Raw genomic sequence first — 24200 nt, forward strand, 5'->3', positions numbered from 1 at the left:
TAGGTATTTGGCTCTGAGAGATCTTTCAGGACGCTTTATAGTCCGTGAAGTGTGGTGTGCTTCTAGTTAGACCCTTGAAATTTAGGAACAATGAAAAATCCAAACTCCCCCTTTTGTCTGTAAATACACTAACATACGCAGTTTGTTTCCATAAACTTTGTTTTCTTTATGAAGAAATTCAGATCACCATGTGACGATGATCTAGAAATGAAAATGCCGTCTGAGGAGAGCATGACTATTGGCTGTATTATGAGGCGTGCACAAAACTCTGCGGGTTTGAAATTTTATTGAATATAAACTCGCGTTAGTTTTATTAGCTGTAAAGAAAGTTTCTCATATTCCCGGTCTTTAGAAATGCGCCTGCCGTCTCAGGCATGGAAATGTGACTTCAGGGCCAAGTTTGACCGCTGACTCGGTGTAACCACTTAATTCCAAGTCCGTGAAAGGAAGGGACTCGAAAAGCAAACAAGGGGAAAGTCACAGGTTACAGCAGGTGGGGTGTTACATAAAACCAGAGGTCACACGCAGCGTTTTACTTACATTTTTAAGTAGTTTATATTGCAAAAATCGTGAGGTTCTTCCGGGAACTTGAGGTATAGTGTAGCCTGGGTTTCCCTTGCTGCTCACATGTATCTGGCCTTCTCTGTGCCCCAAATCTGAAGATGGGAAAACTGCCCTACCAGTTAAGCTCCCCAGCCTTGGGGGGAAGGGGCTGCAGAATGGGAATGTGGCAGAAGGAGGTCATGGGGTGCGGCAGTGCTCCCTGACTCTGAAGGCTGCCCGTACTACGTAGGTCATGGCAGTTCACGCTCTAAAGACGGCCTGTGTTTCAGAAAATTAATTCCTTGTGTCCAGCACACCAGCTCTGTGGACGGACAGCTATTTACAATGTCTTGGGTTAGTCAAAGGTTTACTTTCATCTTTAGATAATGTTGAAGTGATTATATCACAGGCCATCCACTCAGCGGAATATTATACAACATGAAAAATGATGCCTTTAAAGAAAATGTTAATGGCTTGGAAGAAAAAGGATTGTAATAGAGATGAAAAAAGGCCAATGTTAAAACCACACACACGTGCGGTCATGATTCTATGTGTGTGCATTTCCTTAGTTCTCCTATGAAAAGTCCAGAAGGAAGCATATGGAGAGGTTGTCTCTGTGTGATGGGTTTATGATAGTTTTATTAGTCTCCTGGATGTGTTTCTGGAGTTTTTAATTTTTAGAAGTGATTATGTAAGAATTTATGATGAGAGAAATTAATATATTAATGAAAATATACTGGCTTAGGAGCACTTTGGAAACGAGGGATGTGTTTTATTTATTTCCGGTTTTGGACATTCTAGAAACCAGTACTTGGAAGGGGGAAAAGTATACCTGATCAATGGAAAGGGGCTCTCAGGAAATCCATAGGTTGAAGAGAAACTCAGTTAATAAAGCAGAACACCAAGGCTAGTTTAGGGCCAGTTATTATTTATTTTTTTTAAGATTTATTTATTTGTTTGTTTGTTTATTTATTTGAGAGAGAGAGAGAAGTCCAAGCAGACTTCATGCTGAGCATGGAGACCAATGCAGGGCTCCATCCCATGACCGAGATCATGACCAGAGTCAGTGAAGAGTCAGAGGCTTAACCTACTGAGCCACCCAGGTGCCACAAGGTGTAGTGATAAGAAAGCAGAGAGATTATTTCTTTAATAGTTGCTATCATCTGTATCCTAAAATACCAGGAGCCTCCGAAGATTTGGGACCATTTTATCATCAGTTGACAACCTTTGGGTTATCTCTTGATTGCTTTATGGTTTTGTTTTTCTGTTAATTTATTATTTTTAATTATTGGCAAATAATTATTTAATTACAATGACCTCGGGGTGCCTGGGTGGCTCAGTGGGTTAAAGCCTCTGCCTTCGGCTCAGATCATGATCTCAGTGTGCTGGGATCAAGCCCCGCATCAGGCTCTCTGCTCAGCAGGGAGTCTCCTAACTCCACTCCCCACCCCACCCCCGCCGCCCCGACCTGCCTCTCTGCCTACTTGTGATCTCTGTCAATAAATAAATAAAATCTTAAAAAAAAAAAATGACAGTGATCTCTGAATGTTGCCATTCCCTGATGTAACACTACTCTAAGGGGCATATAATTTAAGAGACACTATGAATGACAAAGGATATAAAGGGAGCATGTTTTCTTATTTTGATGAAAACCCCTTTCTTTTCCTCCAAGGAGCCTTCCTTGATTACTACAACTACTACTCTGCTTAACGGTCTTAGTGACCTATTGTCATTCAGCCAAACACTGTGCCAAATGCATGCTTTGTTTTCCACGGATTCCGTTTTGTAGTGTTCCCCATGGCAAGGATCATTGCCTAGAACTTCTCTTTCCTACTAGAAAATGAATGCTCAGGGTAGGACTTACCCTCGTGCAAGGTGCATCCTACCGGCAGGTCTGTTCTATGCCCTCTGCTTATGCTGGCTCATTCATTCTCTCTATAGCCTTAGGGAGCAGGCGCCTTCTCACGGCCATTCTACAGATGAGAAAGCTGGGTAGAGAAGTTAGGGACCTTGCCAGCGTCCCATAGTTCATTAAGAGTGAAGCTTTGTCCCAACGTCCCTGTGCCCAATCACAAGGTCATGCAGCCTCTGCTACGATTAGTGATGCTTAGTCACTGCGTGTCAGTTGCTTAAAAAGATGGCCCAGGTATCTTTGCGATTCCAGAATCATCTTAGACCATAAATGGAGAAGAATGATAGTATCTGATAAATCTGATAGAAAAGTCTGAAAGCTTGATCCTACTTTAAATGGCAAGTCCCAAGCCAATGAAATTTTAGTTACTGGTTGGAAGGACTCCAGGAAACATGAGAGTTCGGACCTTTGGGAAGAGGGTGTCTTTGTGGATACATAAATGTTATTGGGAGAAGTAAATGTTTCTGTCCACTTTCTTAATTCTGTATTTTGTTTTGGTCCTTATTTTGCATACGCAGCAGATTTCTAAGGAAGGGAAATGAACAGTATAGACCAGCCCTGACTGTGTTTGAATGGGAGGTATGTTAATGGACTAGGAAGGCTTTACAGCAATACAGTGAGCAGGGCTCACCCAACCTCCGGGCTCCTGAGAACAGAGCAGTCAGTATATTTGCAAAGTGGGCCCCCGAGCACTCAGATAATACCCCGGAGGACCAGAACCTGATCTGGGGACGGCCGGCTGCGGTTCTTGCCTTCAGCTCACATGCGCGCTCTGGCTCTAATCATTTTCCTGCTCTCTGCTTGAGTTTTCTTATCTGTCGTGTGGGGAATTAATAACCGGCCTTTCCTTGGAAAGCGTTTTGAAACCCTTCCCTGAAAGGTGTTGGTTGTCCCTGTAGTTATTAATATTACCGTATCACCATGACAGGCCAGCCCCTGGCTTAGGGGTGGAAAAAGTGAGCCGAACTTGCCTGACGTTATTGTAACCCTAGGAGCCCGGCCAGCTTGCTTTTATATCTGACCTTGACGGCCTTGTGCTACCCGATGAAGCTCAGCCTTTGACAGCTGGCCTCGGGTCACGCAGTTCAGAGCAAAGTGGGCCCTGCGGACACAACACTTGGAGTGCTCTTGGAATGATCTAGCTGGGGTAGGTCCAGGCTCTTCCTGTGCCAGATGGAAAATAAAGTCTGCGTCCGTCCTAGGGAAGCCCAGCATGGGGGAGCAGAGCACTCCGTTCCTGCCTTCCTCCCGAAATTTGGATTCAGTCTGAGCTGCCGGGTTCATATTCTTTATTGCTCCCCATTCACCATGGGCATTTCCAAAGCCCGTGCGCTCTGCCTGTTGGCTTTCCACTCTCCAACTACGGCGGAGACTGTGTATTTTTACGTCTGCTTGGCCAAGATCTGTTCCTCCGGGAGAGGAAAGAGTCATTGCCTCCTGCGTGATTTCACCTCCACTCATTATTATTATTATTGTTATTATTTTCCACATTCACAGAGGGTTTTTGATAGAAGCTGAAGAAACAATCCTGCCTCCTGGGTGTATACATCAGGAGAAGGGCAGACATCAGGGGCAGCAGCCTGTTCATAATCTCCCGGGCCTGTTTCTGTTCGAATTTTCCTGAAGATTGAAGTGGATGTAGTGCAGAAAACAATAGCGGGATAATACTGTAATCCCTCGATTCCCACACGGGTTACTGGAGAGCGCGCATTTGGAGCTGGATGGAAGGATCTGCAGTCCTCATCCCCGTGGGTAAACAAAGGATCCCACGGTCTGTTGCCTATCCCTGGGGAATTAAAAAACAAATGTATATACTATAATGTTCCCGGAGATTAAGTTATTTGAAAGGCATTTTATTTTATAATCATGCAAATACATCTGTTCTTGTTTTTCCAGGCTGGTAACCAGATCTCAAACGGCCAGTCTGAAATCTCTCTTTTCCTTTCTTTCTTGTCCTTCTCCCCTGATCTCTCTTACCCTTTGCTCTTTGATGTGGAGACAGGATGGGTGGGGAATCGGGCACCGGCGGGCCACGGGGACTGAGGGTCATTTTTCATTTCGGATTTCTTCTGAGGCGTTTCCTTTCCTTGAGTTTACCTGGTTAAAGAAAGGAGGGAAAGAGGTTGATGAGAAGGCTAGTTTTCTCGTGTTTCCTCAAGATTCTGTGTATTTGCCCTTCCTGAGTCTGTTTACTCTCTGGATCACTTGAAATGCTGAGCATTCTTCTCTGAAACCTCGCTTTGGGCAGCCACCTTTTCCGAACGGAGGAGGCACACTGAGTTCTAAGACATGAATAATTACAAGAAAGGGCGGATTTTCTTTAAATCGCCTGAAGCCTAGGAGAAGATAACTCCCTTAATTAGGGGTGACCAGCTCTGCAGTTTTTCTCCTAAGTCAACTAAGATTGTTATGCGCAATATAAGAAAGCATTGTTTTTTGACACGTTTCATGCTCACATGTCCTAGTGAGACCCTGTCTGGTTTCCTGAATGGAAGTGGACACCAGGAGTGTTAGGTACTGTCTTTTTTTTTTTGCATAAATACCCTAACTGGGAGAATCAAATGTTACAATGGGCAGGTAGAGTTAACCTGATGACTGGAGTTCCAGTAAAATTATATTTAAGGGTATGGATTAAAAATGCACTTATTTAAGAATGCATTACTATGTTTTTTCATGAATCTGTATTGCAACTTAAGGCAGGATATTAGTAATTCATAAAATATACCTACCTATCTGCACATTGGAAAATTAGAGATTAGTATATGGCTTATTTTTAAAGAGTAATCAAGTGCCATTCTGAGATTTTAAGTTGATTAAGGCATCAGCGTTTGCAAACATTGATTAAGTCTGCCTAAAAATATGTGATGGGTGAAATTCATACACAAGAAAAATTTAAACACGTTTGTAACAGATGGATATTAAGCAAACTTTTTTAATGATTAAAATGTAGTACTGATTTTTTAAAGTTGCTAGTAATTATGAAGAGCCAGAGATTTCTAGGTTAAGTCATCACTCACCAAAAAGAAAGTTCTTGTGTTTCCAGAACAAAACTTCTTTTACTCATTTAGTAAGTTGTATTGTCTATGTTACTTCATCATAAAATAATCCATCATTTGACTGTTAAAAAAAATCATTAAGCCGATCTAATCTCTCCAGAACCATGAAGGCTTGACTAGGCCTGACGGCCTCCTCCGCCCGGTCCCTTCCGTTCATGCTGGATTCTGGCTCTTCGTGGCATTTGGCCGGGTAATCTCGCCAAAGGGCTATGCTATAAATCTAAGTGTGTTTCCCTCCTGAGCCGGAGCCACAGGAAACCAAAGGACATCTGTGTCAGAACGTGGGCTTTGTTCCGTTTTTGAACATCGAAGCCAAAGTTTGGACTGAATTGTTCTTTTTCCGTTGGACAGTGCCCTGGAACCCTTATGTACTTTGTTTATATTCTTCATGAGGAAGACTATATGGGATATAATAAATCAGTGGGAGTTTCTAATTGCTTTCCCCTGCCATAAACAGGGATTTGGGTGTAGCCCCCAGCCTTGGCATTCGGTGAAAGCGGTGGTTCTTGACATTGGGCTCGGGGAGTGAAGTAGGAGAAATGGTGTGTCAGAGTCTCTGGGAAGGAGGTTTGAATTGGGTGTTGGGTTTCAAAAAAATATGCTTGCCTACTTGAGAATTGATTCCATAGTGAAACTCTGTCACTAACAGGATTAGACTGGGTGAAAGTGATAGGCTTGAAGCCATTGATTTGAAGTATTTGTAGCAGAGTGGTCAATTTCAGTGAGTGCAAAGACCTCTCCCTTCCTGGGGGTTGTTTTCGTGAGTTGATACGCAATGAGGAGTGTGTGTATGTGTGTGGGGGCTTGATGGAAGCTTGGAGAGAGGATCGTGCTAATCTTTTACTCTAAATGATAGGAAAGACCGGAAACTGAAGAACAGGGTGATATGTGTTTCCTGTTCTGTATCTAGAGGCAATCTTGACTCTGATACTCACATGGAAGTGCCTTTACGGATTCTCGATTCTCGCAATATTTGGAGATACCTCACCGGTGGTCTGAGATCCTATGATATTCAGGTCTCAGAGGAAATTGTGAAATTCAGATATTAGAGGTAACATTTCATTTTCTCACAGGCCTGTGAGACTTGAGAAGACTTGGGTAAATTTTTTTTTTTTTTAACTTTATGATCATGATTATAGTAATGGGTATACTGGTAATTTAAAACTCTATGTAAATATCATATTCAGAAGATTGAACTTTAGACAAGAGAACTGTAGAAGAAGATATAAAGAACCTGTTTTTTTTTTTTCCATGAAAAAGAAGTTTTCCAACAAAATGACACTTTCTGAGAAAATTTTCATGTGTGGATTATAGCCAGTATTTCAAGCCCTTAGATAAAAACTAATGGCTGAGATTGTTCCTGACTCCTACAATTTATTGTCTGTGTGACTTTTGACAAGTCCTTTTAACTCTCTGTGCTGGTCTCTCCATCAGTGGACAAAGGTTAATACTATTCCATATACTTCAGGAAAAGTGCCTTATTAATGTTTTATTTTTATTTCCTAATCCAGTGACTGAAATAAGATAAAAATATCTGTGAATCTAATTTATCAGAAAACTAAGAAACCAAATTTCAGAAAATCATCAGAGCATTTCCAGTGTTGTGGCAAGATTCTTACAGGAATCCCTGTCCCCCCTTCACTCCCCTAGAACCCCCTTTCCCCCCAAAAAAACTCCTTTGATACCATATCACGCTTAATGTATACTATCTATTATAATTTCTTTTTTGTCAGTAGATATCAATATTTCTGTATCTAAAACTTCTGAGTGTGAATGAAGTGAGAAAATTCCTAGACTGCAGCATGGGATTGGGGAGGGGGGACCCAAACAGAATCTAATAATCTTGCAGAGTTGAGGAGATAGAGGCTAGAGTTGAGAAGGTCAAGGAGTCTAGAATTTGCAAAGCATGGTATCGGGAGTGGGGAGCTACACAGAGAAAGAGGTCCTGAAATGTGCATAAGGTTCCCTCTGAAACTGGTTGAATATATTTTGCAAATGCAGAGGGTGAAACCATACCATGCCAGAGGAGAACAGCTTCCAAGGAAACAACTATTACTTGGGACTGAAAGACAAAAATTTCCAGAGGTTACACAGACCTGGGAAATTTTTTTGTATGTTTCAAACTCAAGTCAGGATGAAGAGATCTGGAGCATTCAGGAAATATCTTAGAAGGATATAACTTGGAAATGGTGCTAACCTGGAGCTAAAATAAAACTACCCCAGGTATGCCCTAAAAAAGCTTACAATCATGTAACAAGTGGATCAAACCAGCCCATGACTAATTTAATTACCTGCTGAAAAAATTGCAGCACTCTTTAAAGAAATACAACAAAATCCATTGCTCAAAACCAGAAACATCTAAATGGACATCCTCCAATTAAAAAATAACTAGACATTTGAAGAAACAAAAAATACAGCCAATTATAACCATGAAAGAATAAGTCAATAAAAACAGATCTGGTAATGATAAAAATGAAGAATTATCAACAGAGAATATGCTTCATATGCCCAAGATGAAAGGAAATCATAGACACGATGAGAGAAATGGAAGATACAAAAAAATGCAAATATAACTTATAGAGATGAAAAATAGAATATCCAAAGTTAAAACTACACTGAATGGGAATTACAACAGATTTGACATGCAGAACAAAAATCAATGAAATTGAATATATTGTAATAGGAAAAATCCCAAGTAAAGCATGGTAGATTAACCTGTTAGATAATATCCAATTATATAACATGTGTTTAATTGGAGGCCAAACTGGAGAGTCAAATAATATATGAAGAAATAATTTTTTTCCAAATCTTATGAAAGTGATAAAGCCACATATTTCAGAAATTCAGTGCACCTAAATCAGATTAAATAGTTTAAAGCTGCAAATGCACATCATCATAAATTTGCAGAAAATTAGTGATAAATATAAAATACTAAAAGCAGTCAAGAATGTCACATTATGTAGGGAGAGAGAGAAAAAAAAATCACAGCAGATGTCTATCAGAAAATGTAAGCCCAAAAGAAAATAAAATGACCATTTTAGGGTGCAAAAAGAAAAAAAAATACATATTAAAAATGTCTAATTATACCCAATGTAAATATCTAGAAATGATTATTTTTTTTCAGACCAGCATTACCAAAAATGCTGGAGGAATTTCTTTTCATTGACATTAGATAAAGAACTTGACATTAAATAAAAATTCGTATCTACAGAAATAAAATCAAGAATGGTAAATATGTGCGTAGGTATGAAAGACATTTTCCTCATTTATAAATTTCTTTCAAAACTACTGTCCAGACAGGTACCTGGGTGGCTCAGTCAGTTTTGTGGCCGGCTCTTGATTTCAGTTTAGGTCATGATCTCCGAGTCCTGGGATTGAGCCCTATGTCGGGCTCCACCCTCAGTGGGGAGTCTGTTTCAGGATTCTCTCTTCCTTTGCCCCTCCCCCCACTTGCTTGCCTTCTTTCTCTCTAAAATAAATAAATCTTTAAAAAACCAAAAAGCGTAGGGGCGCCTGGGTGGCTCAGTGGGTTAAGCCGCTGCCTTCGGCTCAGGTCATGATCTCAGGGTCCTGGGATTGAGTCCCGCATCAGGCTCTCTGCTCAGCAGGGAGCCTGCTTCCCTCTCTCTCTCTCTCTGCCTGCCTCTCCATCTACTTGTGATTTCTCTCTGTCAAATAAATAAATAAAATCTTTAAAAAAAAAAAACAAAAAAACCCCCCCAAAAGTGTAAATAAATAAATAAGAATGCTGTCTAGATCAAAAGTGATCAAGTCTATTATAGCATCTACAACTTAAAGAATGGCAGGGGGCTGAAATAGACTATATTGTTATAAGGTTTTAAAGTTGTGTGCTAGTGATGAAATTTTCTTTTTAATAAAGAGTTTATTTGTTTGACAGACGGAGATCACAAGTTTGCAGAGAGGCAGGTAGAGAGTGAGAGGGAAGCAAGCTCCTCGCTGAGCAGAGAGCCCAACTCAATCCCAGGACCCTGGGATCATGACCTGAGCCAAAGGCAGAGGCTTAACCCACTGAGCCATTCAGGTGCCCCAGTGATGAAATGTTTTAAGATAGATTATGATAGGGATGTCTGGGTGGTACAGTTAGTTAAACATCTGACTCTTGGTTCAGGTTTAGGTCATGTCTCAGGGTTGTGAGATTGAGCCTCATGATGGGAGTTTAAGACTCTCTCTGCCCCTCCCCCTGCATTCTTTCTCTCTCTTGTGTAAAATAAATAAATATATCTTGAAGAAAATTAAGATAGATTATGATAAAGATGTACATTGTAAATATTAAGCAATCACTCATAATTAAAGCAATAGATTTAATAAGTTAATAGAGTAGATAGAATGTAATAATAATAATAATAATAATAAGCTCAATTAAACCAAAAGAACAGAAAAAAAGAAAATTAATGGTGTACTTCTGCGAGCAAAACTTAAGGAGATGAAAATGCCAGCCACGCAATGGGAGAAAATATTTGCAAAACATTCATCTGACAAAGGGCTTGAATCCAGAGTATAGAAAGAGTACTTAGAATTCAATAACTAAAAATCCAACCACCAACTAGAAAACAACAAAGAATTAAATACTTCAACAAAGAAGATGTGTGAATGATCAGTAAACACAAGATACTTTGCATGATCAGTCAGTAGTGAAATGCAAATTGGAACTACCTTGAGATACCTCTACACACACTCTGGGACTACTGAGATGAAAAGGATTGAAAATACTATGTGCTTCTGCTGATGGGGAGCAACTGGCCATATTGTACATTGCCATACAATCGATCATAATAATCGATCATGCATCGATCATAATGTCAAATGATACACTCACTTAGGAAAATGTTTAGATGTTTGCTATCAGGTTAAATTGTCTCAATAAGTGTAATTAAAAAAATGTTTTCTGAGTTCAGCATACTATGCATTTATATAGTCATGCATTTATTTACTTAATTAATATGAACAAAGGTCTGGTGATTGGGCTACTGTAAGCACAATCTGGTGTTGAAATGGCTTGTGGTGACGTTGAGGTGACCATAGGGTTAATCCAATATGATGTCCATCATGGGGCCACAGTGTAGGAAGACTGTCAATAGCAGATTTGTGGGATGAGGGAAAGCTTTTCAGAGGTAATGATAGCCAAGTAGAAACCCGAAGACCTTCTATATTGTACTGTATCATATGGTTCCTGTCTCTCTCTGATTCAGCCCACGTAGCTTTTAAAATTTGTGCCTGGTGGCCCCCAAAGGTGGGATCGGAACTGTGCCACAAAATGTTGTCCTCCCTAGTGAGATGAAGATGGGGAAATGGACAATATGAATCTCGAGCTTTATCAGTGGACGTTATTTGGGCCTTGCCTGCCACCTCTTTGTATGCGTATTCTTAGCAATCCATAGGATAATTGAATTAAGCAGAGAAGCACTGTGTGAAGTATCTGTTGTGTGACTAACGAGAGGATTGCTAGGGAACAGGGGAATCGGGGAGCTGAATGCAGTGGCCGTGGGGCAGAGCGGGTTATCTGGGGTGCCGGGTCTGTGGGTGAATGAGGCCTCCCTGGTCCGAGAACATGGTTGTTGAATGCTAGATTCTCAGGTGAAATTTGGGGTGACTCGCCTCTGCTCTTACTAAGTAAGATTGTTCTCCTCAAACACTAAGCCTGGAGGAAAGCTTTCTAACACGTCTAAAGCTACATCATGGTAGAGAAAGCCCAGAGCTCTCTATTCTATTCTTTTTTTTTTTTAATTTTATTTATTTATTTCACAGAGATCACAAGTAGGCAGAGAGGCAGGCAGCGGGGTGGGGGCAGGAAGCAGGCTCCCCACTAAGCAGAGAGCCTGATTGGGGGCTCAATCCCAGGACCCTGAGATCATGACCTGAGCTGAAGGCAGAGGCTTAACCTCCTGAGCCACCCAGGGGCCCCTCTCTATTCTATTCTTAATCCCTTTTACCAGTCTGAAAATTCCTTAAAATATAGATGTATATTTTTTTTTCTAAGAATGCAGGACATGTATATTATTTTAAACAATCTGGTTCATAGATAGAACCAAATAACAGATGTGCTCTTATTCACAGCAATTGACTTAAAACTAAATTTCTGGGCATAGTAATTTGGGATCTTAATGTTATTCAGATTGTGTTAACAGAGGAAAAAAATAAGCCAACTTCATATCTTCAAAACTGATTCAGTAATCTAAGGTAAATGAGGTCATAGAAATGAAGACAGGGACTTGGTGTTCTCTCTCTCTCTCTCTCTTTTTTTTTTTTTCGTAAAATATAAATCTCTTTCTGTTCTCTATCTTCCACAGTTTTCTTAACAATTTAATTTTTTGTTCCCATCTTTCCTAACTCATGGGATTCTGTTCGCCCTTTTGCTTTGTTCATGTTTCTTGGCTTGTGGAGTTTCCACGGTTCCTGCTTGAATCAGTGGCTCTCAAATTTGAGTGTACCTCAGAATGGCCTAAAGTTTTGGTCACCACAGACTGCGACAGGCCAGTGGGCCTAGGACTCTAGAGTCTGTCATTCGGTGGGGAGAGAGGAGGTAAGTGTGTGATCATTTGCATTTGTTAGAAGTTCCCAGGTGATGCTAATGTTGCTTTTCCTGGGTGCACACTTTGAGAATCACCAACTTCCAAATCACGCAGGAAGTCATGAGTGTTCTAGACTGGGCTAAAATGGAACTTGAGTGGTCTGGAAGCCTCATTCCATGAAAACCGTGCAGTAAATCTACAGTCTCGAGGTTAGTTGTTGATACGGTTTTTCGCCTTAAGATTGGAGATGTTTTAAAATCTTTTCGTAGCTGTTCCAGTTGGTTATAAACTCAGAAAGTGTGTAGTTTAAAAGCTGTAATCCTTCATTGTTGCCTCTTCCCTCTGGTAAGTTTCTTCTTTTCTTGATTTACGTAATCACCTTGTAAATTTTAAGCCTTTGCTGAGTATTTTCTATTAAAAAGAAAAACACAAAATAGATCATATCTTATTACATGGTTCTGACAACTGAAGAAAATGCGAGAGTATGTCTCTGTTTAATGGGTCAACAACAGAAGAGTAATAGTGAGCTTCAATGAAAAGAGATCTCTCCTGTCCCTATGCTTTGCATTGGACAGGCTTCAGGTACACGCTTTCCATAGATTTTGCCAGAGCTAAACATAACAAAATTAATCCACAAAAACCCTGTGAAAAGCAGAACCTTCTTTTAGAATTTTCCTTAGGCTTCAGAACATTACTTTTCTTCTGGTATTTTGTTCATACCTTTCTTCATTTGACTTTCCTAAATTTAATTATGTTTGTGGATTTGCCATCCAGTCTTGCTTTTTAAATTTTTTTCTTCCTCTGTCCTTCACAGTAAAGTTGGTTTTTCTCTTTCTTGAAACTCATTTTAAGCTTCCAGGTTACTTTTTACTCTGGTGGACTCTTCATCTTGTACCTGAAGGGAGCATTGTGTACTTTGTATAGTGCATTGATAGCTGGAAACAATAGAGTCCCTATTAGCCAATTAAACCTGGCAAGCTATGGACTGTTGCCCAAGCCGTAGGACTGTTTGATCCAGACACGTGGTGTGTACCCTTTGAACTCAAGAAAATTCTTTGCCTCTTACCCAGCTGTCCCATTGTTTGTGTTGAATGGGGCAGGGGACATACACGGGAGGGAACATGGCTGAACGAGAAAAGTCTTTTGGAGAAATGTAAGATGCTCACCCAGAGCCTTTACGATACTTTGCCTCCCGTGAAAGAGCAAACCCACTCACAATTATGGTTTGCTCTTTATTCTCAAAATGCTTTTAGATTCCTTGTTCGCCTAAAATTCAGGTCACCTACTGGAGAGGACCGTGTCACAAACACTTGAATGTGTTTGACTGTGTGCTTAGGAAAAGGTGGTCAGTGCATACCGACCATACCAGCAAACACATTACACCTTGGGGCTCTCTTCGGAGCCCTTCAGGAGAGTCAATGGGAGCTTTGTGTAAGCAGAGCATAGAAATGGGCCCATTGTGTTTGCTTCTTGGCCTATAGTCCACTACCTTTGGATTTTAGTCTCCTGAACTAAACCTTTCAGAGCCCTTATGGTTTGATTATACCCTCATTCTACTCATTCCTCTTCCGTGCGTTACCTTGGTAATTCTTGGAGCGTTGCATTTGGTAAATGGGCCTGCTCCCAGATAATGTATGGGGGGATTAGTACATTATGCCTGAGACTGGCAGTGTTTAGGCGCTAGCAGATGTTCCGTGATTAGTAACCGGAAGAGAATGAGAAAGCAAGGATGGAGAAGAGTTAGGGACCATAATGTGGAGGGGATCTTACTTTCGCTTTGGTACAAGGTAGTGAAGCCAAAAGGCTTTAGAAATTCATTTTCCTTTTACCCAATCTAGGATGGTTTAGATTCATGTCTCAGAAAGACATTGTCTTCTAGAGCCTTCTTCATGTTCAGAAATCTTGGTGTGGCCTTTTTTCCTTCACTCTGGGATTTTTTTTTTTTCTTTTTCATTTTCTTTTGCATCTTTCTTTTCTTTCTTTCTTTTCTTTATTTTCCCCACAACAAGGAAGTTTTGTTTGGCTTGGAGTAAATGAAACTCAGAGCCCAAAAGGCTCAGTTAAATTGAGCTTGAAACTGAAAACCCAAGAAGCTCTGATGAGTACGGAGCAAAAAGGGGGATATTTGCTGTGCTTCCCTCCAGTGGACTCATCGGACTTTTCTCTTTCTACTTCCTCTTTGCCTTCAGAACTGGAAGAAACTAATTATGAATGCAGGAAACAAATGCTTCTGAAAGATTAACTTCTTATAAATGGGAGCTCTTTCATGACGGGTACAGTGATTCCTGTTTAGCTAATGCTAGTTGTGAGCAGACCCGACTGTGACCTAGTTACAATGAAATGCCTTGGCACACGTGTCCGCTTCCACCACCATGCTGGCTAGGGACAGCCATCAGACCTGTGCCAGTTGGCAGCTTGAATGTCAAGACCGTAGATCAAATGGGGATGGAAAAAGCATCGCTCCCCCTCTTACCCACTTAGACCCGTCCTCTGCTCAATCCAGGATTGGGAGAACCTAGCACAGGCTCTAGACAAATTCAATGAAGCTCCTAGTAGAGGCACCTGTATAAGAATTTCAGTCAATTGAATTGTTATACCTGTCATCCCCCTGTGATAAATCCGTTGCCATGCCAACATGAAGCCGGATAGAAGATTCTAGCTGAAGGTAGGACATTGAAATGGCAGCATTTTCTTATTGTAGACTAAGATGGGCCTGCAGAAGAAATGTTTTAGGGGAAGAGTCTGAAGACTGGCTAGCATTTAAACGTTTGCCTCTGCCTAGTGGTTTGGTTCACTCCTTATCACAAGGCTTGGTAATGACATTTTGTACATCCTTTGATGCTCTAAGACTGACAGGATTGTGTTTAAGGCGGAAAGAATGAAAAACTCCCAACGATACTTGAATTCGGCTCCCTTGGCTATCTGAGTATGACAACATCTTTCCTCACAGTGGTAATCTCATAGAGTAATGCTGGACAGTATAACAATAAACTGCTTTTGTCTGCCCCCCCCCTTTTTTGAGCTTAGCGATTCCCTCATAGTGAACATTTTTCTGTGGACACGATCTACATTTCTTTCGTGTGTCTTTCCTTGGGGAAAATAATTGGATAAATGAATACATTTTTGCATCTCTTTGGTATTTTAGATTCCAGTGAAGAAGATAAACACTCATATTTTCAAGGCTTTCCTTGGTTCTAAACATTTACTACATGCACATAATTATCTTTATAGCATTCTTCTGAAGAGGGCCTAACTCTATGCCAAATGCGGGAAGTGCGCAAGGGCCCTTGGGAGAACAGGAGAAGACAGAGTTGAGATGACATGGTTTGTGCTACCTAAAAGATTTTAGGCCATGTTTCTGTACATGCACTGTTGGTGGCTTACCAATGCTGCTGTTTTTACTATAGTTATAGAGGTGGTCTTTTTCCTACAGGAAGGACGCTGCTTTGTTTCCATATTGCTTGAAGCAGAAGAGGAATTCTTGGTCTTTGTGAATGTCCTGTGTTCTCAGGAAGAGGGAAAGCAGCATTCCCCACCAAAGCTGGCCGTTGGGATTCTCACATTCTTAGACCAGGGTAAGGAATTCACTCTCTGGAAGGTGAATGAGGTACACACAGTGATAATAGCAATAGCATATGTCGAAACTTCCCGTTAAAATGAAGTGAGTGTAATTAATTTTTTTCCCACTTGGACATTTGATGCTTTGACCCATCTGACATCTGTTGAAATAGCTTAAAATACCTGTATGTCTTAGATGGTTTAAATATGTCATCTTGGGGGTTCTAGTAACAGCTCTTGAGGAAAATAGTGTTGTTCTTCCCATTTGTGGGTGAGGAAACCAAAGCATCAAAACTTAATTTCTTCTAAGTTGACCAGTTAATTAATGGTTGAGCTCAAGATCCAGTCCAGGGGAATCTGGCTCAAAAACTCTTGCTTCTAGATGTTATACTTCAGTGTTAGAGATGGGAATGTGTTTCCGATTAGAGATGGGAATTACTGCTTCTTTTCAGACAAATCATTGGACAATGGCTGTGTTTTTTTCTTGTAGGTTACTGTCTACTGACCTTGCTATTACAACAATCCATGTTATTTCAATGATTAGTACATTTTCTTTTGGATCCTTTCTGGGTGGTAGCATTCACATTAGAGCAACATGAAATTAGACTCTTTACTATTAGGTTTCTGTGCCAGTTCTTATCTTAGGACCTAGTTTTGATATCAGAATGACCAGAAAGCAGGTTGTGCTGGGACCCCTGCAAGAGACCATCTTTTCCTGGAGGGTTAAAAGTGGTCCCTTCATATAGATCTTTGATTTGAATGTTCTCAAATAATTGGTGGGCATTTCTTACCCTCTGGATACTCAGCCTTCTGCTGAATTTGTAGTTTCTTTAAAGCTTTGGTATCCAAGGATCCAAAGAACACCCAGACACCACGTAGAAGAAGATTATAAATGAAAATTCTTGTTCCCAATTCTCTGAGTCTGCATTTGAAAAAGACCCGTCAGCAAGTTGTGCCTGGGTGGCTCAATCACTTGAAGGTCTGACTCTTGATTTTGGCTCGCATCATGATCTTGGGGTCCTGGGATCCAGACCTGCATTGGGCTCCATGCTTGGTGGGAAGTCTGCTTGGGAGTTTCTTCTCTCCTTCTGCATGCCCCCCTCCCTCCACCAATAAATAAATTGTTAAAGAAAAAAGGACCCTTATGATTCCTATGTACAAGAAAGCATGAGAAGCTCTGCTTTAAAGAACAGGAGTGTCAACACTGCCAGAATGTGACCCCAAAACCCAGATCCTACCTCTGTCAAATATTGGCTGTGTAAGCAGGGGTAAGTCAGGTAGAGTCTGCGAGCCTCGGGGTCCGCATCCGCAAGAGAAGAAATAATCCACAGCCTTGTGTTGTTTAAGGATGGAGGGAGGGTACACATGGAAAGCCCCTGAAATGATGCTGGTTTAAGTTCTTCAGTGACTCTGCTCAGCCTGTGACCCTGTGTGGACGGGATGCTTTATGTCAGGGTGACCCCAAGGGCAAGGACAGTCCTATGCTTTCCGTCCTGCTCACAGACTTCCCCCTCGGGCAGTGTGGTGTGGGCAGCTGCAGAGGAGGTGGGGGCGGTGGTAGAGGGTCCCAGGTGCGGAGCGGCTCCAGGCCTGGCAGTTCTGATGTCGGGGAATGTCCCAGAAGCAGGAGGAAGGTAGGCTGGGCCCAGGGAGGCTTGTTTCCTTTAGCTTTGTGTACATTAGCTTTATCAGCATATGAACACATGGGTCCTCACACATCTAGCCCAAAGCCCGGACCCGTCCGATGCCAGAACTGAAAAGGGGAAACCTACGTCAGCAAGAAAAAACAAAACAAAACAAAACAATACTGAAAACGTAAGAGAGAGACAACTCAGACAGTGACAAGAAGGGAGTGCTGACCACACCCAAACTCCGAGGAAGCCTTGGGGATGTCTGTGTCCCCAGGAGAGAGCCGTGTCCCCGCCAGCAGGTCCGCCCTGCCCTCTGCCCTGTCTGGGGTTGCAGGTGAGTGCGTGGATGGAATGGGGATTTTCCGACTGTCTCCGGTGGGCTCAGGACACGTTTTCGGAATGCGTTACAAAAACAGCACTTCCTCAGCGTCCCTCGCTGTGGTCACACTTCCTGATCAACATGGGTTTTGTTATAATAGTTTCTTTCTGTTGACAGAAATGCAGTCGGCGACCTCAGGCAGCCTGTAGCCGGGATGCCAGCCAAAGCAAACACACCCTCGAGCTCCTCCTAGCTTCGGACGGGTGTCACTTTTGAGTATGGGCCCTGGCAGCTCTCACTGCTGGTCGCTGTTATGGTTTCAATGGATTGTTCAGCTTTTCAGAATCCTAGTAAAGACAGATAGTCCAAGATAGGACACAGGGGTCAGCTAGGTTCTCTGGGAGAGGGGTGAGGCTGCCAGGGGGAGAGCTCTTCATAAACCGGGGACTCCCTGACCTCCGAGCTCACTCCTGCAGCCTGGGTGGGGTCTCTTGGATTCTGTGGGCTGCAGGCGCCCCGGGATATCCAGGATTCCAACGTGATCCAGAAGGTTACTAGTGGTCATTTTCTCCACCTGCTGTTAATTCAGGTCCTCAGCAAGTAAAGTCACATGAATAAAAATAAATAGGGGTTTCCGCTTTGTTTTGGTTTTCTCCTTTCTGTATCTGTATTTGACAAATCCATGCATTAGGTTATCAACAGGAATTCCTAAGGTTTTGGTGAGTGAAGTGGGTGACAGTCCATTTTATTCCCTCTGCCTGGTCACAGTCTGCTTACTCATTTGTCTGTCTCTCTCTCTCACTCGCTCCTTGTCTTTGAGACACTCTCCCTGCCTCGCTGACTGTCCCGGGCCAGAGCCTTTGCAGGTGTGTACTGGAAACTTCCATCAGGGCCTGTCCGCTGCGCCCTATGCCCCATTCGCACCGCTCTGCTTCCTCATCCTCTGGCTGCTTCCTGCATGCATGTTATGGCTTTCCTTTAACACTTGTCATCGGCCTTGGGTTGTTAAGATTGCTGGCTTCTCTGACCAGAAGCTATTGTCACTTTTTAATTTTTCTTATTTGCATCTTCATTTCAGTTGGCAGCATAATTTGGAGCTAAGGGGTGTGATGATAAGGTTGTAGAATTCTTTAATTCCATCATATCCTTTTTGGGTCACCAAAGCGGGTGATGAGAGAGTGTGCTGGTATCTCTTTGCAGTTTCCCAAATGTAAGCAAGTGCAATGGTATCTCCTAGAAAACCAGAATTAATGTGAATGGAGACATCACCAAGCCTTGAAATCATTCATTCCCTACCACCTGAGTCCTCAAATCAGTATGTCTCTCTTGTACTCTGTGTCTTAACTTAAATGGCCTAATTTAGATGAGAAGCAACAATTGCCCCACCCCTCCCCCCCAAGATCTATGACTTCTGTTAACATCATCAGGTATCTGTAAGTGAGGTTCTTCCTTCCAACTACTGGAGAGCAAGTAGAGAAGCCAGTAGATGACCTTTCTTCACCAAAGTAGGGTCTCAACCATTAACCATCCAACTGCCCCCCATGTGTAACTCACCAGTGAAGTGGCCAAAAGTGTATCTGCAAGAGAAGCCTGTCCAAGAACTCAGGATGGTCTCTTTCCCACAATTCCCTGGGTTCTTCTCTCACCTTATCACTACAGTCCCTCTTGTTTGTTCTTTGAGTGCCCATGAAAAGCCATTTTACTCTGCTGGTGTGTGTGTGTGTGTGTGTGTGTATTGTTGTTGTTGTTTTTAATCTGGTAGAAAACATCTTGGTGACTAGAGCCATCAGGAAAAAGGACAAAAATCTGTCATGGAAGTCCTCATTGGGTTTAAGAGTTCTTTGTAGGGCAGACGGGAAAATATGAACCAAAGCATAGTAGAACCATGGCTAGAGTAGGAGTGTGTATGAGATGTTGTGCTTGTAAATGTTGTTGAAGTTCTTTTGAGCTTTCTTGAAACTCTAGGGCCATGCTGTCCACCACAACTTCCTGGGGTGATGGGAATGTTCTGGATCGGTGCTGCCGTATGGTACGCATACCACCCATGTATGCGTACTGAGCACATAAAATATGGAGAATGCAACTTAAGGACCAAAACTTTGTTTTTATTTAATTTTGATTTTAACGAATTGATCCTTAAATTTCAATAGCCGCATATGAGATTGCCTTGTATGATGGATGGTACCTTTCTAGGGTACCAGTTACACGGAGACATTCTGGGTAGTTCACATTTGCATTTTGTTTCCTGGAAGATGTAAAGGGTATGGGCATACATGACACCTTCTTCTTCCAATATCACCGAAGTCACCAGTAAGAATTCTCTGGATATTTACTTATACTTCCTTGGGGAAATCAGCCCACAGCTGAAAACACTCTCAGAGCTGTCCATACTTACCCCTCTTGCCCTGAAATTGCCTCTTTACTTATATCTTCCCACTGAACGGTATACTCTGAGAAAGGGACTATTTTTGTCTCAGTCACCGCTGTATACCGAGTGCAGACTACAGTGCCTACACAAGAGGTATTTGAAAAACACCAGTTGAACAAGTAGTTTTCCACATGGATTATTCAGAGGATCATAAAATGTCAAACCCAGAGGGACTTTTGTTATTGTAACACAACCCACTGCTGCCTCCTCTAAACCACTTTTTATTTCTTCCTTCTGACTGGCAATTCCCAGTGATGTTAGGGTGTCCAAGACCACCCCCCTTATGACTCAGTGAAACGTGGCCTATTCTTCTCAAATCCAGGGGTAATTCCTGATTGGTATAAACAGATATGGCTGTCTTGCCCAGTTCCCTTGACAGTAATTGGTTTAAAGCTGGATATATAACCCAGATCTGGTCTCAAAGATGTGAGGGGTTTCTTCATGGGAGTGAGTTTTGGCAAAGTTTTACTCTTAAAAGGGATATAAGGAAGAAGTGGTCCATCTTTTCTTGGATGTGAAGCCTAGAAATTCTGCTGTCATTTGTAAGCACTGTGGGAGTTGACTAAAGGTAAAAAGTTGGGGCAGGGGTGCTTGGGTGGCTCAGTGCCTTTGGCACAGGTCATGATCTCACGGTCTTGGGATCGAGTGCCACATTGGGCTCTCTGCTCAGCAGGGAGCCTGCTTCCCCTCTCTCTCTCTCTGCCTGCCTCTCTGCCTACTTGTGATCTCTCTCTCTCTCTGTCAAATAAATAAATAAAATCTTAAAAAAAAAAAAAAAAGTTGGGGCAGATAAAGTCTTCGATAATGTTGAGCTGTATTAGCCAACCAACCCTGAAATCTGCCCAGTATCTCCACAGTTTGTTATGGGAGATAGTATAGGGGAGACTCGCGTTGTGAGCTTACCTGATCATGGATAACCTTCAGTTCTTCACCCGTTACCAGGGGTCTTGCCTTTTTGCTAGCTGGCGGCCAGAGACTGCTCTGAGCCCCTTCTTGGGTGGCCTTCTCTACGAGGCCAGTCACATCTCAGCTTGCTAACCGGAGAGTCTCTTCACAAGTTGGGTCATTATAATCTTATGTAAGAGAGTCACGTACATCTTCTCCGCCTTGCTATGTTCTATGGATTAGAAGTTTCCAGTCCTCCCCACACTCAGGAGAGAGGATCACACATGGGCTTGGTCATGGCGACTACCCCCAAGTCTTTGTGCCAAACCTCCTCACTTTAAAGGTGAGGAAACAGGCTGAGAAGGATGATTTGGCTTCCTCAAGACATGGTTCCTTGTTGGAAGAATTTGGAGTTGATGCTCCATTTTTTTTTTTTTTCTCATCTCAACCTTGTACTTTAGCCACTAACTAGCTCTGTGACATTATCCAAGTTACTTAATTTCATTGAGCCTCAGTTTTCTGATTTCTAAGACCAAGTCGGCGCTGTCTACCTTGAAGAGATTGTTCTAGAGAGTTTTATATAGTAATATTTGTATGGATCTCTCATGCTTTCTGCAGATGTTAGGTGTTATAAAATATTATTTTATGCCTATTTCCTTTTTTTTTTCTACCATGTCATGTGGTCGCTGTCTTATCTCCCCAGTGAGAGGGAAGGGAGGACCAGAATGTCTGGGCTGTTGTGTTTTACTTTCAAGGTTTAGAATGTAATCTGTTATGTTGAAAATGATGGTGAGCAAAGGTGTTTTGAACCATCTCAGGAGTAAAACCTAGGTCCAGAGTCAAACAGGAATCCCTTCTTTAAAAGGTGCTAACATAACGCTGTCTTAGCTTTGGCCACAATCTCTGAACTTAAAGTCAAAGCAGTTGTATGGCTGAACTGAGCTCTGGGGACTTTCTCTGCAGCATTTTGGTTTTTGCTTTTTAAATCAAGGTCAACCAGCTCCAGGGAAGGGCATTTTTTGATGTCAGCTGATTGTCATAAATAGTACGCCAATCACTGCTTTAAAGGGATTCGTGCTCAATGGTTAATGAAGATTCTTAAAGTGGTGTTGTTATGCTGTGGTTCTGGAAATGAAATTCAGAAATTGCCATGGGTTCAGGATACGTTCACTCCATAAAGTCTGCATGAAAGTTCGATTCCTTCTTTCTGGCCCGCACTGAATTGTTTCATAGCAGAAGGTCAGCAGGGTATGCGCTCTTTCTTACTACACTCTCAGACTGCTGTTCTTTGGGGACAGGAGTCTTTATACACTGGTGAACTCTCATGTGTGATATGAAAGTAATGTCTTATGATAGACTCTGACAGAGTTAAGAGCCGGACTATTGTACCCTTATTTATTAAGTTAGGCTCCTGAGGGAGACCTGTGTATTCAAAATGGTCCAACAATACTCCCTGACATTTCTCCTAGGTTCTTATTTCCATGGTGCCATTCTGACCTTTACTGCAAACATGAGTTGCTTTAGATGAAATGATGGTGTAGGCTCTGCCTTGTTATTATAATAAAAAGGGTAACTTTTTGTGAGGTCTCATTATATATGAAGCCAAGCTTTCTTCTAAGCCTTTATGTATCATAAGTCACTTAGCCCTCTCCAATACTCTTGACATAGGAACTACAGTCCTATGAGGGATATTTTCTGAACAGATATAGATATGCTGCCGACTTAGGTTCCCCTCTTATTTTGTCAGCAGAATGTAAAATATTATTCATGATATTGGAGGCTGGAGGCAATTTTCTTCTTCTTTTTATCTCCTCACAACATCTAACTGTTGGATTTACCCTGGTCTCTACCCAAGTAAGAGAATCAGGACATGCAGAGTCTCATAGTTTATTACGGACACAACCCCAGGACTGTGGCATGAGGATCATCTTACATGCCTTCTTATTTTTTTGCTTATAAGTAGTGTTCATCAACTATTGTGAACTGGGAGTTAATATAAATATGCCTCATGAGTTCTAAGTGATTATCTGATATTATTATGTGACAGATTTGCTCATTATGTGCAGATGTCTTATACATAACTAAAAGAAGAAAAGGATTATTTCTAAACTAAGATTTACTTGAACAGAATGATAATGTAAAATAAGTATACAATACTCAGTCCTAGTGACCTATGACTATTTATTAATGATTAACATATTTTAACATTCTTACTTTCATGAGTTTTTATAAAAGGTCCAGAGTTTATGCTGACCCCCAAATCACCGTGTGTCCCTTTCTCGGCTCATTTTGGTCACATGAGAGGCACTCAGTCATGGTTTCTGTATCATACCCAACTCTACCACCGCTTTTTTTTTTATTGGATTACCATTAACTTGAACAGAGTTTTAGTTCTTCCCCTTGAAAAGTAAAACAGGATCGTGTACACTTCTAATTTTTACTCTAAAGCAACTACTAAACTCTATATTTTGAGTAATTGTGTTTTATTGGAGACTGGCAACTAAAGCACCACCATCAGAATGGAAAAAAAAACAAAACAGTAATACTCTGTTTCAGTTGATGATGGTTTTGGGGTGAGTTTTGGGGTTTGGGGGGATTTTTATTGTTGTTTGTTTTTGTTTTAAGCTAGTAGGTATAATAGGTTAAATGACTGGTTTAAGCTGATGCCAAGGACTTTCTGTTGTAATAGACTGGGTGAATCCCACCTGGTTTAAAGTATCTTAGCATCATCAAGAAGCCATGAGAAACTAAAATCCAGCTTCAGAAAAATATCTGGAGGAAATGATACCCATATTATTTTTAGAACTATTTTTTTAAAAATATTTTACTTATTTGACAGAAAGAGAGTCCAAGCAAGGGGAGCAGCAGGCAGAGGGAGAGGGAGAAGCAGGTTCCTTGCTGAGCAGGGAGCCCGATGCGGGGCTCGATCCCAGGACCCCGGGATCACCATCCGAGCTGAAGGCAGACACTTAACTGACTGAGCCACCCAGGCACCCCTATTTTGAAAACTATTAAAAGGACCTTGATGCCACAGAATTTCAGAGTTACATATCAGTAACTTGATAAGTTAAGTTCCTTATTCTCCTCATTGCTAGAGTGACTGGGGAACATGGAACAGTGGGTTTCCTTGGAAAGTTTTATTTCTCCCATGCACATGGGAGACTGTTAGAAACAGAAAAATGGACGTGATTCTTTGTATGGCATCTTCATAGCCAATAGACGCTGACATTTTAACTGAACAGATAGGTTCATAAGTAGCTTGGGTGCTAACATATGGTGACATTTCCAATTATAGGCCCCTACTGTTGAGTAGAACTTCTGATTTTTTTTTTTTTAAA

At 41.6% G+C, this 24200-nt stretch overlaps 1 long non-coding RNA gene across 1 annotated transcript in view; it reads right to left on the reverse strand.

Annotated features, from left to right (window-relative positions):
* Positions 1 to 4277: 4277 nt before the first annotated feature.
* LOC101690966 overlaps positions 4278 to 24200 on the reverse strand; it is a 113849-nt gene continuing 93926 nt past the window's right edge. Inside the window, exon 5 of the long non-coding RNA XR_001180927.2 lies at positions 4278 to 4552. This is a non-coding gene — a long non-coding RNA (uncharacterized LOC101690966). The remainder of the gene's footprint in view (positions 4553 to 24200) is intronic.

This window comes from Mustela putorius, unplaced genomic scaffold, assembly GCF_011764305.1.
Source record: "Mustela putorius furo isolate JIRA1106 unplaced genomic scaffold, ASM1176430v1.1 tig00000831_pilon_pilon_pilon, whole genome shotgun sequence".
Taxonomy (NCBI): domain Eukaryota; kingdom Metazoa; phylum Chordata; class Mammalia; order Carnivora; family Mustelidae; genus Mustela; species Mustela putorius.